Below are 13,258 nucleotides of genomic sequence, written 5' to 3' on the forward strand. Positions count from 1 at the left end.
AAAAAGGTATATTTTGCCCGTTTTTGTTGCGGAAATAGTTCCCCATACAAAATGTATGGGGAATGGTTTTTGCTTATTTTCCGTGTTATCGCACCGATTTTCACTCGTTTGACTTAAAACGTACTCTAATCAACGTTTTAAAACCAGATTTAGTCTCTTTACAGGATTTTTGCACCAAAATTTTCCTTCTCACGGCGGAGCAAAACACGTCATGTCCAAACCTTTATTTTTTTGGAAAATACTTCCCCTTTAACGTTCGCTATTGCCCTTTTCCTATTGACACAACGTCAAACTCTGCCACAAATGCCCCGCTGGGCCACAGTTCTTTTCCGCGAGCATTCTTCTAGCGCGAAGAGGTGTCCGCCTCCACGGCTGCCGCAGCTTCGGCCGCTGTGAGGCCGGAGTAGGAGTTGTCCTGCTCCTCGTTTTCGCTGCTTGTTTCGACCCAGTCCTGCTCCCCGAACAGGTTGCCGATGATGTTAATATGGCTCTCGCGTCGTCTGACAGTCCGGGGACGACGTGAAGCCCATGTTGCACAGATAGTCGCGGAAAAATCCGTGACCGGACAACACCTGTGCCAACTGGAATGTCACGTCTCCATGCTTCCGTGACTGCCAGGCTTTGACGTCCGGAACCACCCGATGTGCCCAACGCGTGTACCGGCTGGCCTCCTCGCTTTCGGCGTCCGCGTCCCACTCGGCCTGCCATATTTCGTAGGTCCGCTCACGCTCGATGGCCCGGACCTGCTCGCTGGTACCCGTCCGGTCCTCCTGATGCATATGGTGGTACACCCTGCTGTCTTCGTCGATAAGGCGGCAGATCGGGATCAGCCCGGCCAGCAAAACCGCCGTCTCACCGCGCACCGTCCGGAACGCTCTGCACACCCGAATCGCCGTCTTCCGTTGTACTCGACTGACAAGCCGGCGGCATTGTCGTCTTTGCAAGCCTTCCGACCATACTGGGGCTCCGTAGCGAAGGATGGAGTCAGCTACAGCCGCCAGTAGGCGGGCTCGCGACGATTTCGGGCCGCTGTGATTCGGCAGGAGCCGTGTTACCGCCTGGGCAACCTTCTCCGCCTTCGCCGCTGCCTTCTCCACGTGCGGGAGCCAGGACAGATGGTCCTGCAGCCACACGCCCAGACAGCGGATGGATCTGGACGCAGGAACCGCTATTCCGCCGATGTTAATGGTCACTGCCGGTGGCCGCTTCAGGCTGGAGATCACCGTCATCTCCGTCTTCTCCGGCGCTAGAGCGAGACGTTGACGGGACATCCAGCTGCTGATCGTAGCAATCGCGGTCTCTGCCTTGGAGGCCGCGGCTTCGGGAGTCACCGCCGGGACGAGCAGAACCAAGTCGTCGGCATAGCCGATTAACTCGGTCCCCTGTGGCAGTGGCACTCCCAGGACCCCGTCGTACAGCACGTTCCACAAGGTGGGGCCCAAGATGGACCCTTGCGGAACTCCCGCTCTGATGTGCTGCTCGACAGGGCCCTCGCTGGTCTCGATGATCAGCCGCCGGTCCTCGAAGTAGCTTCTCAGCATTCTCCTCAGTGCGGATGGCACGCCTTTCTCCTGCAACGCATTGGCGATGGACTGCCAGGACGCGGTGTTGAACGCGTTGCGGACGTCCAAGGCGACCACCATCAGGCAGCGGTTGTCTCGCTGGTTTGTCCGGCGAAAGGACATGGCCGTCCTTCCAGCCTCGACAACCCGCTGGATCGCACTGATGGTGGATCGCCCCTTCCGGAAGCCGTACTGGTGCTCCGATAGTCGTGGAGCGTCAGGATCCTCTAGGTGGCCGTTGAGTCGGGACAGGATCAGGCGCTCCAACACCTTGCCGAGTGCGTCGAGCATGCACAGCGGCCGGTACGATGAGCTTTCCCCGGGAGGTTTGCCTGGCTTTGGCAGCAGCACCAGGCGCTGCCGCTTCCACGGCGCTGGAAACGTGCCACGATCCAGGCAGTCCTGATAGAGGCGGCGAAAAACCTCCGGGTACTCCCTGATCGCTGTCCTCACGGCCGCGTTTGGAATCCCGTCCAAGCCCGGCGCCTTCCGATTGGCCATTCTTCCCACGATGTCCAGCAACTCGTTCGCAGTGACAGGCGTCAGCGACTACCCGTCCTCGATGTCATCCACTGCCGGCCAGTCGACAGGTGGGTGAGTCGGGAACAGGTCCCCGGAGATGCGCTGCAGCTCCTCTCTGTCTGTCTCCGGTGGCACGAAGCTACCACGGAGCCGAGACATGACAGCACGGTACCCTGCCCCGAACTCGTTCTCCTCCGCCAGTTGGATGAGCTCATCGAACTGCGCTCGTTTGCTGGCCCGAATCGCCTTCTCCATCGTTCGCCTCGCAGTTCGGTGGTGCGCTGCTGCAAGGCTGCGCTCTTGCAGGTCGACCGTGGCGACCATCCGGTCCCGAGCGGCTGCACACTCCTCGCGCAGGCGCGTGAGCTCCGGTGTCCACCAGAAGAGGGCTCGATGGGGGTCACGATGCGACGTGGTGACCCGGGCCATCGTTTCGTCGCATGCCTCTAGCATGGCGTCGACCATCCCCTCCTGGTTGACCGCCCGCTCCTCGAAGCTCGCTGCTCGCAGTGCCACTCGAAACGCCTCGGCCGAGAACTGCGTGGCCTTCCATCTCCTGCCCTGGTGATGGGAGATGGGCTGATGACGTCGTCGCTGGTGTTGATGCTGCTGCTGCCGCCGATGTTGTTGCTGCTGCTGCTGCTGTCGCTGGTTCTGGTGTTGGGGCAAGGAGGACGGCCCGACGGTGTAGAAGATGTACCGGTGGTCGGATGCCGTATAAAACCGCGCCAACGAGTCGGGGGCCACTGCCCAGGTGTCAGGTCGAGCGATGGATCCGCTCGCGAACGACACATCGACGACACTGGGTGTGGCAACGCCGTTCCCGACGAACGTTGGGGTTGTTCCTCGGTTGAGGATCCTCAACCCGAGCTGCTCGATGGTGTTCAGCAGCTCTTCGCCTCGCGTGGTGTTGCGCGCACTTCCCCACTCCTCGTGCCAGGCGTTGAAATCGCCTGCTACGACGACGTGAGGGTGGGGAAGCGCCTCCAGCTCCAAGGCCTCCAGAAAGTGCTCAAATTCGCCGATGGTGAGGCGGGGGGAAGCATAGCAGCTGATGAAAACTGTTCCGCCGATCTGGGCGGCCACTAATGCAGGCGTTGGGCTGCGCCACACACGCTGGATTGGATGCGTCCCAGTGGCCACCACGGCTACTCCCCCCGATGAGTCGACTGTCCACGTTCCGTTGTTGTCCGGAGGCCGGTACACCTCCGAAATCAGCAGCACGTCGATCCGCTCCGTCCGAGCGGTCTGCAGGACGAAGTCCTGAACAGTGCGTTCACCGCCCAGGTTCGCCTGCAACACTCGCAGTTGCTGCCTCACACGCACGGTGCTGGCAACTGTCCACAGCTTTGGTGGCCAATGCTGTGCGGGCCACCACACTTCAGACACTTGGGCACCGCTGAGCAAGATTTTGCAAGGTGTCCAGTGTCTCCGCAACGCAGACACTTCCCGCGATGATCGGACGTGCTCCGGCAGTCCCGCGCGATGTGGCCGACCTCGAAGCAGCGCAAGCAGCGACGCTGGCTAACTGGCCGACGAGGAACCTCCCGTACCGCGCTGATACACTGGCACAGCTGCAGCTTAGCATCATGGAGAGGCTGCGCCTTCGCCAGCGGGAGACGGACACGAGCGCGTTTCGTGCCATCGCTCAACTCCCACATGTCGGCGAAGGTGATGCCCGGTGCCACTCCGAGTTTGGCCCGGATCGCCTCCTTCACATCGTCGAGTGTTGCCAGGGAGTCGACGTTGGTGACCAATATCTCACCCATCTCGGTCAGCACTCGCGCCACTCCGGTTTCGCCGAGGACATCCTGAATCTGCACAGCAAGCGCTTCGCTGTCGGCTGACTTGCTGATGGGGACGCGCAGGTGGCCTTGCGCCGTTCGTCGGCCCATCCCGATGTCCTTTCGTGCTTCCTGCAGCTCTGGAGCTGTGCGGAGCTTCAGGTATACCTGCGTCCAGGTTATACCCTCAGCTGGCGCCACTTCGATGGTGTCCGGACGCACACTGCGCCGAGCCGGACGACGTCGCTGCTGCTGCTGGTTCAACAGCTGGCCCTGCACATGCCACTGCTGCTGCTGCCCGGCGGATCGCTGTTGAGGCTGCTGCTGGCTGCGTGGCTGCTGCTGGCTCTGTGGCTGCTGCGGGCGACCCTTGACCACCGTCACCCAGGACTGCTGTTGCTGCTGCTGTTGCCGCAACTGTGGTGGACGGTACAACGGTCCATCCCGCTGCTGCAACTGTTGTTGCTGTGACGGCCGCTGCTGTTGTCGCTGTTGTTGCAGCTGCCGATCCTGCTGCTGTTCTGCTGCTTTGGCGGCGGCTGCTGTTGCTGCCGCTGTCGCCCTTGCTGCTGCTGTTGCTGCTGTCTCGGTGGCTGCCGCCCTTGTTGCTGCTGCTGCTGCTGCGAAGGCTGCTGATGTTGCTGTTGTTGCGGCTGCAACTGTTGTTGCTGTTGCTGCTGCAATCGCTTCTCCTTCATCTGCCGGACCCGACGACCTCCGCGGCTGCGTTTGGCTGGTGGGCCGGTGGCAAGAGGAGCAGCTGCCGGGGCATTTTGTTCCGCCGTCTGCATCGACAGGACCGCCTGCGTGCCTTCTCGATACAAGTTGAGCTCCTTGCGCGTGCTTGATAGCTCCGCTATCAGCTGCGCAATTTGCGCTGTCAGGCGATCCAAATTCGCCTGCATGCTGGCCACCTGTTCGTCCCGCTTCTTGAGCTGCTCCAGCAGGGCAGCTGTTGTTGCCTGCTCCTTGCTCGGGGGCTGGCAGCGCTCCACGAGTACCCTCGGGACCACGGTGGCGTTTAACACGTCCTCCTCATCGCTGGAGACGCACAGATCCATGTCCTCACTCGACGGTTCTTCCCCTTTACTCTTTGCCTTATCCTCATCCAGGGAAGAGGCAACGGACGACGCTCTAGTCCGCGGACGCAGGACCCGTCCCTCCGGCTGTTGCTCCATTTCCCCTGCAATCCCTTATTGACTAATGGGAGAGGGGAAGGGTGGAGTGGGGAGGGTGGGGGTTGATGGTGGGTGTAGGAATGGTGGGCTGGGTTGGAAATTGCCCTCCTTTCGTAGTACAGCATTCTGCACTCACCTGACGTCTAACCCGAAAAACCGCCTTGCGAGGGGGATTTTTCCTCCTGGATGAGAGGGGGTGAATGGGAGGAGGGCGGAGTAGTGACGACTCGACGCCTCTCCTGCAGACCTGTCCGACGATACCCCACACTGGTTTCCAACTTCAAAAGCCGGCTCGTTGGGGGGTTTTTTCCTCCTGGCTGGGCGGGGGTGGGTGGTGGGGGGTCGGGGGGGGTGTTTCCCCGACTCACGACGACGGGGCGCGTTGTTTAAGCCCCCATTTGGGGGAGTGCGAAAGAAAAATTAAAACCGCGAAAATCGAAAATCGAAAATTTTCCGCCCTATCTCCTCCCCTTTTTGATCTGGAGCCTTCGCGGGGGGTGGAAAAAATGCGGAATTTCCTCCCGCGCACTTTTGCGGAACACGCCGAGCCGCTATCTCCGCTCCTTGTGGGTGAAAACCGCGAAAAACCGATTTCGCCCACGCTTTTCACGCTCTGTGGGGGCGGGGTGGGTGGTGGGTGGTCGGGGGGGTGTTTTCCCGACTCGCGGCGACGGGGCGCGTCGTTTGATACCCCACACGGGGGGGTGCGGGCAAAACGAAAAAACCGCGGATTTGGGTGGTGAGTCGCGGTTTATTCGCGGGGTGGTGTCCACTTTTTCCGTCCTAGCGGTCGCACGCACACACGCACGGCACTGCAAACGGTTCGTGGCGACGGGGCGCGTCGATCGATGCCCCACACGGGTGGGTCCGGGCAAGCGGGTCGCTTCTCCCGTCGGTGGGTGGTGGGTGGTCGGTGGGTGGTAATCAGTTTTTCCGACCTAACTGCCGAACGCGTACTCGCACACACACGAACCGCACGTCAAAACAAGCGTCTTTTTATTGCGCGTCGAATGAGCTATCGCTCGTCAGTTGAGAATTCGATTTTTGGCGGCCGAAAAACCGGTCCCCGAAAAAGTCCCCCCCTTGGTAGGTAGGGGGGTGAAACTTGGCCAGATGGTCCGGGGCCAGGATCGGGGACGGTACACCAAAAACCGGCCGGCCAGCCCGACCGTAGCGGCCACGGCAGGGGCAAACTCGTTTCGACCGGTCTTCACACACACACACGGTGGCCTTGCCGCAACGTCTAACGGCCAACGAGCACGTGGTAGAATGGCGGCGGTCGTTTGTTCGGGGCACTGTTTCCTTAATAACTCGCACGGTTCTTTACGGATTTTCGAGCTCGATGGCTCAAAAGTTGCGCTTCCCAAAGGCGCACACTTTGAAACTGTTTTTTTTTTCGATTCGTCCAGAAAAGCGCGCGCTATTCCAAGTCTCACTTCACGGGGTGTGGGGGGCGGAAACGGTAGCCGATTCTTTTTCCCGGCACTTCACTAGATGCGGCGCGTGGCTAACGGCGCGCGTCTTTTGATATATCGTCTTTGTCGATCCGATGTAAATTGGGCTTATTAAAAATAAAAAACCTTCGTTTGAAAAACTCCCCCCCCTTGGCATGTGGGGGTCCAAACTTGGCCAGATGGTCCAGGGCCAGGATCGGGGACGGTACACTAAAATCCGTGGGTCCAGGTAGCGGGGTATGGCCGTTTGACGCACTTTTCGTTTTCACACATACACGCACACACGGGAGCTCGCTTGAAACACGTCCGCTCTGCTCGAGCTCTGGATCGCTACTCAGGGATAACTGGCTTTTTTTTTATGAAGTGAGATTGCTTTATTGAACTATTAGCACATTTACAATAGAGCATTCTCTCGCCAATCCCACCCCATCACCCGCGAGGGTTGTCGTAAGGGGTGAGAACGCATATGCCACTTAATGTGGCCTCCTAATGCCGTGCACGAGTGCACCTTTCATTTTATTTTCTTATTTTTCAAATAATATAATAATTCCGTTTTTCCTTTTGATTAGCGAATATCCAACCTTTTTTCCCGCTTCTTATCGGCCGCAAACCCCGCTGGCCCTCAATATCACACGCGTGAAACCCACTAACGCGACGAGGTGACTGCCTCCGCGGCAGCCGCAGCTTCAGCCGCCGTAAGGCCGAGGTGCGAGCGTTCCTGTTCCTCATCGTCGGTACTGGTGTCGTAGGCTGAGCACACACGTACGTCCACTGGACGTCCAAAATCCACGAAGTCATACAAAAATTCAAAAAAATTGGGTCCTGCCGTGGACGCGTCCACAAGACGTCCACATAGCACGAAGTGAAAGAGGATTCGGAAATAATTCTCTCGAGAGCAGATCAGTGGACTTGTTCTTACCCGCTTACGCAGCCTTGCTGTTGTAGAGTAAAAAGGATGGATTGCAAAAAGATGGGTTGTGATCGAACCGTTGTGAGAACTAGGAAGAAAAGCATTGGTTTTTTTGTGATGAAATGTTTAAACACCACAACATATTGCGAAGCGGTTCCCGATATTTTGGAACAAAATTATTTTTTTTATTAACTCTTTATTTGCAACGGTTTATCTTAAACCTACATGAAAAATATAATTACATGAACAAATTTTAGACTAGGCAAAATGAACATCATATCTGGCTCTCAAAACGCAAAGAAAATGTTTATGAAAGGAACTAGGGGGTAAGATAATAGATCCTCTCTGAATTTTACGTATGCTTCTATTAGAAAGACGCGTACGGAGCATACGGGCTGATCGTGCGACTATTGTGTCTCGCTCGTGCGTACGGTAAAGGATAGGCGTTTATGTTCGGATTTGCACGAAGTTCGATGTGGACGTGGGCAGGACGTGGACGTCCCGTGTGTGCCCAGCCGTACGGCTCATGCTCCCAGAACCGTCCACGGGGGATATCGGCGAGGCTCTCTCGCCGTCGGGCTCGCCATCGAGCGACCCGTTCGCGAACTGCTGCTCGCCGAGCCTCCGTCGTCGGGGATGGGGGTGGCGATGGCGGACGCCCATCCCGCCGCTCCTCTCGTTCCTGCGCCCGTTGCCGGTGTCGAGCGACGTTGCGCCGATCGTACCGAGCCCGTCGAACAGCCTCGGGATTCGGACGATGAGCGTTGTCTGGCAGCATTCCCTGGGCCGCCAACATAGTCCGGAACTCGTCCCAGTCACGCTGCAGCGCATGCGTGATTCGCTTGGCGGCCTCGCACACGTTACTCCAGTTCTCCGGACACTGAAGCATGTGGCCTACAAGCGATTCCGGAACTACACCGTCCAGCAACTCTCTCCGGATGGCAGCGAAGCGAGGGCACGCGAACACAGCATGTTCCGCGCTCTCCGCAACGCCGGGGCACCGCGTGCAGTCCGGGGATGAGGTGAAACCCATGTCGCTCAGGTATTCTCGGAAAAATCCGTGACCGTATAATACCTGCGACAGGTGAAAGGTCACCTCTCCGTGGTTCCGCGACTGCCACGATCCAATGTCCGGGATCGTGCGGTGGGCCCACCTGACATATCTACTCGCTCCCTCTGCGGAGGGATAACTGGCTTTTTTTTTTTTTATACATGCTTGATTTATTGGAAAACAGGATTTGAGTACAATACATTTGTTTCCCATCCCAATAGCCAAGCCCCGCCCGTCCCAGCCTACCCGCGAGGGATCAGCTGGGGGGGCCCCACACGCCGTTCATCCTATGTCCTTCGCTCACGACCACTCGAACTCGCCCACCCCGAAAAGCGCTATTAAATAGTCCGTGCACATCGGTGCCTCCGCTTGCTCGATCTTACGCCTCGCACGTTGTCTTCTGACCTTTTCCCTCCCCATTCGAAGACGCTCCTCACGCTCCCTGAGCTCCTCTTCGGGGAGGAGTCGTCCGTCAGGGTGTCTGGGGGGGGAAGGCTCGCCTCTCGCCAGGCGTCTCTCCACCGTTCGCTGCCTTCGCGCCTCGTTCCTCCTGTCATTTCGCGCTGCAAGCACCTCCTCGTGGGCCGTATCCAGCCGTCGGGCCGCCTCTGCCATCTCCACGCTGGAACTGGTAGCCCGCTCCACGTACCAGTCCTGCTGGAGAGCGGTCGTGATACGCTTCGCCATCTCGCACACGGCGCTCCAGTTTTCGCTGCTGCTCAGCAGGAAAGCTTGTAGGGAATCCGGTGTGATGATCTCTGCGTCCCGTTCGCCCAGCACCTCCATCCGCACGTCCGCAAAACGCGGGCAATCGAAGAAGGCGTGAGCCGCCGACTCAGCAACTCCCGGACACCGCACACAGTCAGGTGACGGAGCGAATCGCTGCACGTGTAGGTATTCGTGGAAGAAACCGTGGCCCGAGATGACTTGGGCGAGATGGAACGTCATCTCCCCAAACCGACGGTTCTTCCACGCCGCGATGTCCGGGATCACCCGATGCGCCCAGGCCGTGAACCGGCTAGCCGGCGCCAGCGCGTCCCAGTCGGCCTGCCACTGTAGCAAAGTGGCCGCACGCTCCTCTATGCGCAGCTGGTGCAATGGAGTGCCAGTCGCTTGATGCTGATGGTAACATCTGGCGTCCTCCTGTATCTGCATGCAGATCGGAATGACGCTCGCCAGGACCGTGGCGACCTCATACCGGACCGATATGAAGGTCCTGGCGACTGGCCTCACGTACTGCGCCTGCACCCGCTTCAGTGCTCGGCTGCACTTCTGAAGGTTGGTGGCCCTGTGCCACACCGGTGCAGCGTACCGCAGCGTCGAGTCCACCACCGAAGAGAGCAGTCGTCGTTTCGCGTCTTTCGGGCCCCCGTGGTTCTGCATTAGACGGGAGATCCCCTTCGCCACACGGAGCGTCTTCGCCGTTGCGTACTCAACGTGTGGGGTCCACAGCAAGTGGTCATGCAGAACCACCCCCAGGTACTTCAGGCTCCGCGTCGGCTGACGCTGCACTCCCTCGATGGCGACCGTGGGCTGCTGGTAGCCCTGTCGCATGGTGGACACCATGATCACCTCGGTCTTCGCGGGCGCCAGCTTGAGATGTCTGTCGGCCATCCACTCCCCGATCATGCGAATGGCCTCCTGGGCCGACTGGGCCGCCGTCTACGGAGTCGTGCCACCTGCCAGCACCACCAGGTCGTCTGCGAAGCCGATCGCCTCCACGCCGTCCGGGAACGCCAGCCGCAGGACTCCGTCGTACATCGTGTTCCACAATGTAGGACCGATGATGGAGCCCTGCGGTACCCCCGCCGACACCGGCCTGCGGACTGGTCCCTCGCTGGTCTCGTACGCGAGCTCGCGCTCAGAGAAGTAGCTGCGCAGTTGACCTCCCGCGACGAAATCCGTACTGCTCCGGCGACAGTTGAGGGGCAGCGCTGTCCTCCAAGTGTTCATTCAGGCGCTCGAGGATGCACCTCTCGAACAACTTGGGGACTGCTCCCTCCAGGAGCAGCGGTCGGCTCGCCGATGGATCGCCCGGTGGCTTGCCCGGTTTGGCTACCAGCACCAGCCTCGCCTCCTTCCACGCCCGCGGGAACTCACCGCGTTCCAGCAGGTCGTTAAACACCCGCACAAACGCCTGCGGGTGTTCACGGATCGCGGTTTTCACCGCCGCGTTCGGGATCCCATCGAGCCCAGGTGCTTTGGATGGGGCCATCCGATCTGCCAGTGCGAGAACCTCCGCTTCCGTGACGGGTCGCAGCCTCTCCTCGTCAGCCGTTCGCTCGATGGCTGGCCACTCGAACGGGGGATGCAGCGGAAACAGGGCATCCACGATCGGCTCCAGCACTGTCCGGTCCGTCTCCGGCGGGGTGCGACCACGCAGCTTGGCCATCACCACCTTGTACCCCAGTCCGAAGACGTCGCTGTCGACTCCGTCGATCAGCTCTTGGAGCTTCTCGTTCCGGCTCTCCTGGATCCCGCGCTGCAGCCCTCTGCGAAGGTCCTGCAGACGCCCCAATGCCGCGTCCCGTTCTGTTGGCCCCGTGGCACCACGATGCATCTCTTCCGCCTCCTCGCACTCACGCCTCATGCGTTCCAGCTCCGGAGTCCACCAGTAGAGCCTAGGCGGCTGACGGAACTTTGGCGGGCCCACTCGCTCCATCGTCTTGTCGCAGGCCAGGGACAGCGCTCCTACCAGCGCGTCAGGCGTGTCCGCTTCTGCGAAGCGACAATCAACCAGCGCAGCCTGGTATCCCTCCCTGCAGAACGTCGACGTCTTCCAGCGAACTCCTGCATGCTGCGGGAGGCGAGACGGCTGCGTCCGATGGTGTTGATTCGTACGCTGCTGCGGTGCTGACCGTCTCCCCGGAACGCCCACGGAGAACTCCACGTACCGGTGGTCGCTGTACGAGTATCGCTGGCTGACCCTCCAGGTGTCCTCAAGGGCAACCGTAGAGCTCGCGAAGGACACATCTACAACGCTCTCGCGCGCGACCCCGTTGCCCTTGAAGGTGGGCACGTTGCCGCGGTTGAGGACCTCCAGCTGCAGATGGTCGATAGCGCCCTTGAGGGTGTGCCCTCTCGATGTTGTGCGGGCACTCCCCCAGTCCGTACTCCATGCGTTGAAATCGCCTGCCATCACCAGGTGCTGATGTCCCACCAGCGCCATCTCCACCGCCTCGAGATAGGCGACGAAGTCAGCTGGTCCGATGTTCGGCGAGGCGTAGCAGCTAGCGAACGTCACTCCTCTCACTGTGGCCACCACCAGCCCGGGATGAGCGCTTTCCCATAAACGTTGTATGGGATAAGCCCCGGTGGCGACCACTGCCACACTCTGCACCTCATCCACCGCCCATCTGCCGTTGTCCCGAGGCGGCTTGTATAACTCGCAGGCGATGACAACGTCCACCCCCTGCTTCCGCGCCGTCTGCAGCATCAGGTCCTGCGCTGATCTGCTGCGCCCGAGGTTGATCTGCAGGACCTTTATTGTCGTCGAGGACAGGACGGATGTCCCACCCGGTGCGGGCCCTTGCATGTCGCGCAGCAGACCGCTGCCGTGCATGTTCGAGCTAGGTGTCCCGGTTGGCCGCAACGGATGCAATGCGTCGACCAATCTATCTCGCTCCGGCATTGGTGCCGCAGGTGTCCGTGCTCCAGGCATTTGAAACACCGCTGCTGGCCCCGCGTCAGTGGTGTCAATTGTGTAGCTAGGCACGAAGTGTGCAGCACCTTCACGTGCTGCTGCGCAATCTTCGCTGCCGCCTTCAGTGTCATTCGAACGTATGCCGTCTGCGTGCCGTTCCATATCTTTACCAGATGCACGGCGGATTCCTTCACCGACTGCTGTGTGAATATTTGAATCGCCGTCGCCACGTCCGTCGCCTTCGCTAAAGGGTCCACCTCTTCCAGGCGGACCTCTACTGTTTCCGTCACCAGGCGGGTGGTGGCCGGAGCTGCAGCCTGTGCGCAGACCTCCTGCACACATTGAAAAATTGCTTCGGCATTGGCGCCGTCCTGTACGTCCATCACCAGCCGATCCCGCGTTGTTCGCCGTCCTACACCGTGTTCGGCCAACGACGGTGCACTGCGAATCAGCTGGTATACGTCTGTCCATGTTTGTCCGTCTCCTGGTGTAACCTCAATTGCATCCGCCTTTTTCTTCGCCGGCTGCTTGCGTGGCGCAAGTTGCGGGCGCGGCTTTGTCGGCTGCTGCTGTTGTTGCTGCTGCGGCTTCGGTGGTGCCTTGCGGGGTCCCACAACCGTCCATGGGTCGCCCTGCGTCGCCTGCTCGCCAGCTGTCTCGGCGGCCACATTAGCATAAGACGGCCGCTGCTGCTGCTGTTGTTGTTGCTGTTGCAGCGGTTGCTGCTGAGCAGGGCCCTGCATTGGCCCCTGCTTCTGCTGTGGCCGTTGCTGTTGCTGCTTCTGCAGCCACTGTGGCTGCTGCTGCATCGCAGCTGGCTGCTCTCGTTGCTGCGATCGCGGTGTCTGGTTGCCACCATAGCCAAACATCTGCGCCAGCAATTCTTGGTGGCTCGCGGTCTCCTTCTCGAGCTCCTTTCGAAGCCGCTGCACCTCCGCGTGCCACTGGCGGGCCTGTTGCTTGTTCCATTGGAGTTCTTGATGGAACTGCTGCTGCGCAGCTTCAGCTCCTCTCGAGCAAGCTTTCGCTCCTCACGAGCCAGATCTTCATTGGCCTCGGATCTCTGTCGCAGCATAACCATCTCTTGCTGCAGTTCTTTGACCATCGCTTGCAGCCGCTCATTGGCGAGGGACATCTCCCCCAGTAGCTTGCGC

Source organism: Anopheles marshallii (genome assembly GCF_943734725.1).
Source record: "Anopheles marshallii chromosome X unlocalized genomic scaffold, idAnoMarsDA_429_01 X_unloc_1, whole genome shotgun sequence".
Classification (NCBI taxonomy): domain Eukaryota; kingdom Metazoa; phylum Arthropoda; class Insecta; order Diptera; family Culicidae; genus Anopheles; species Anopheles marshallii.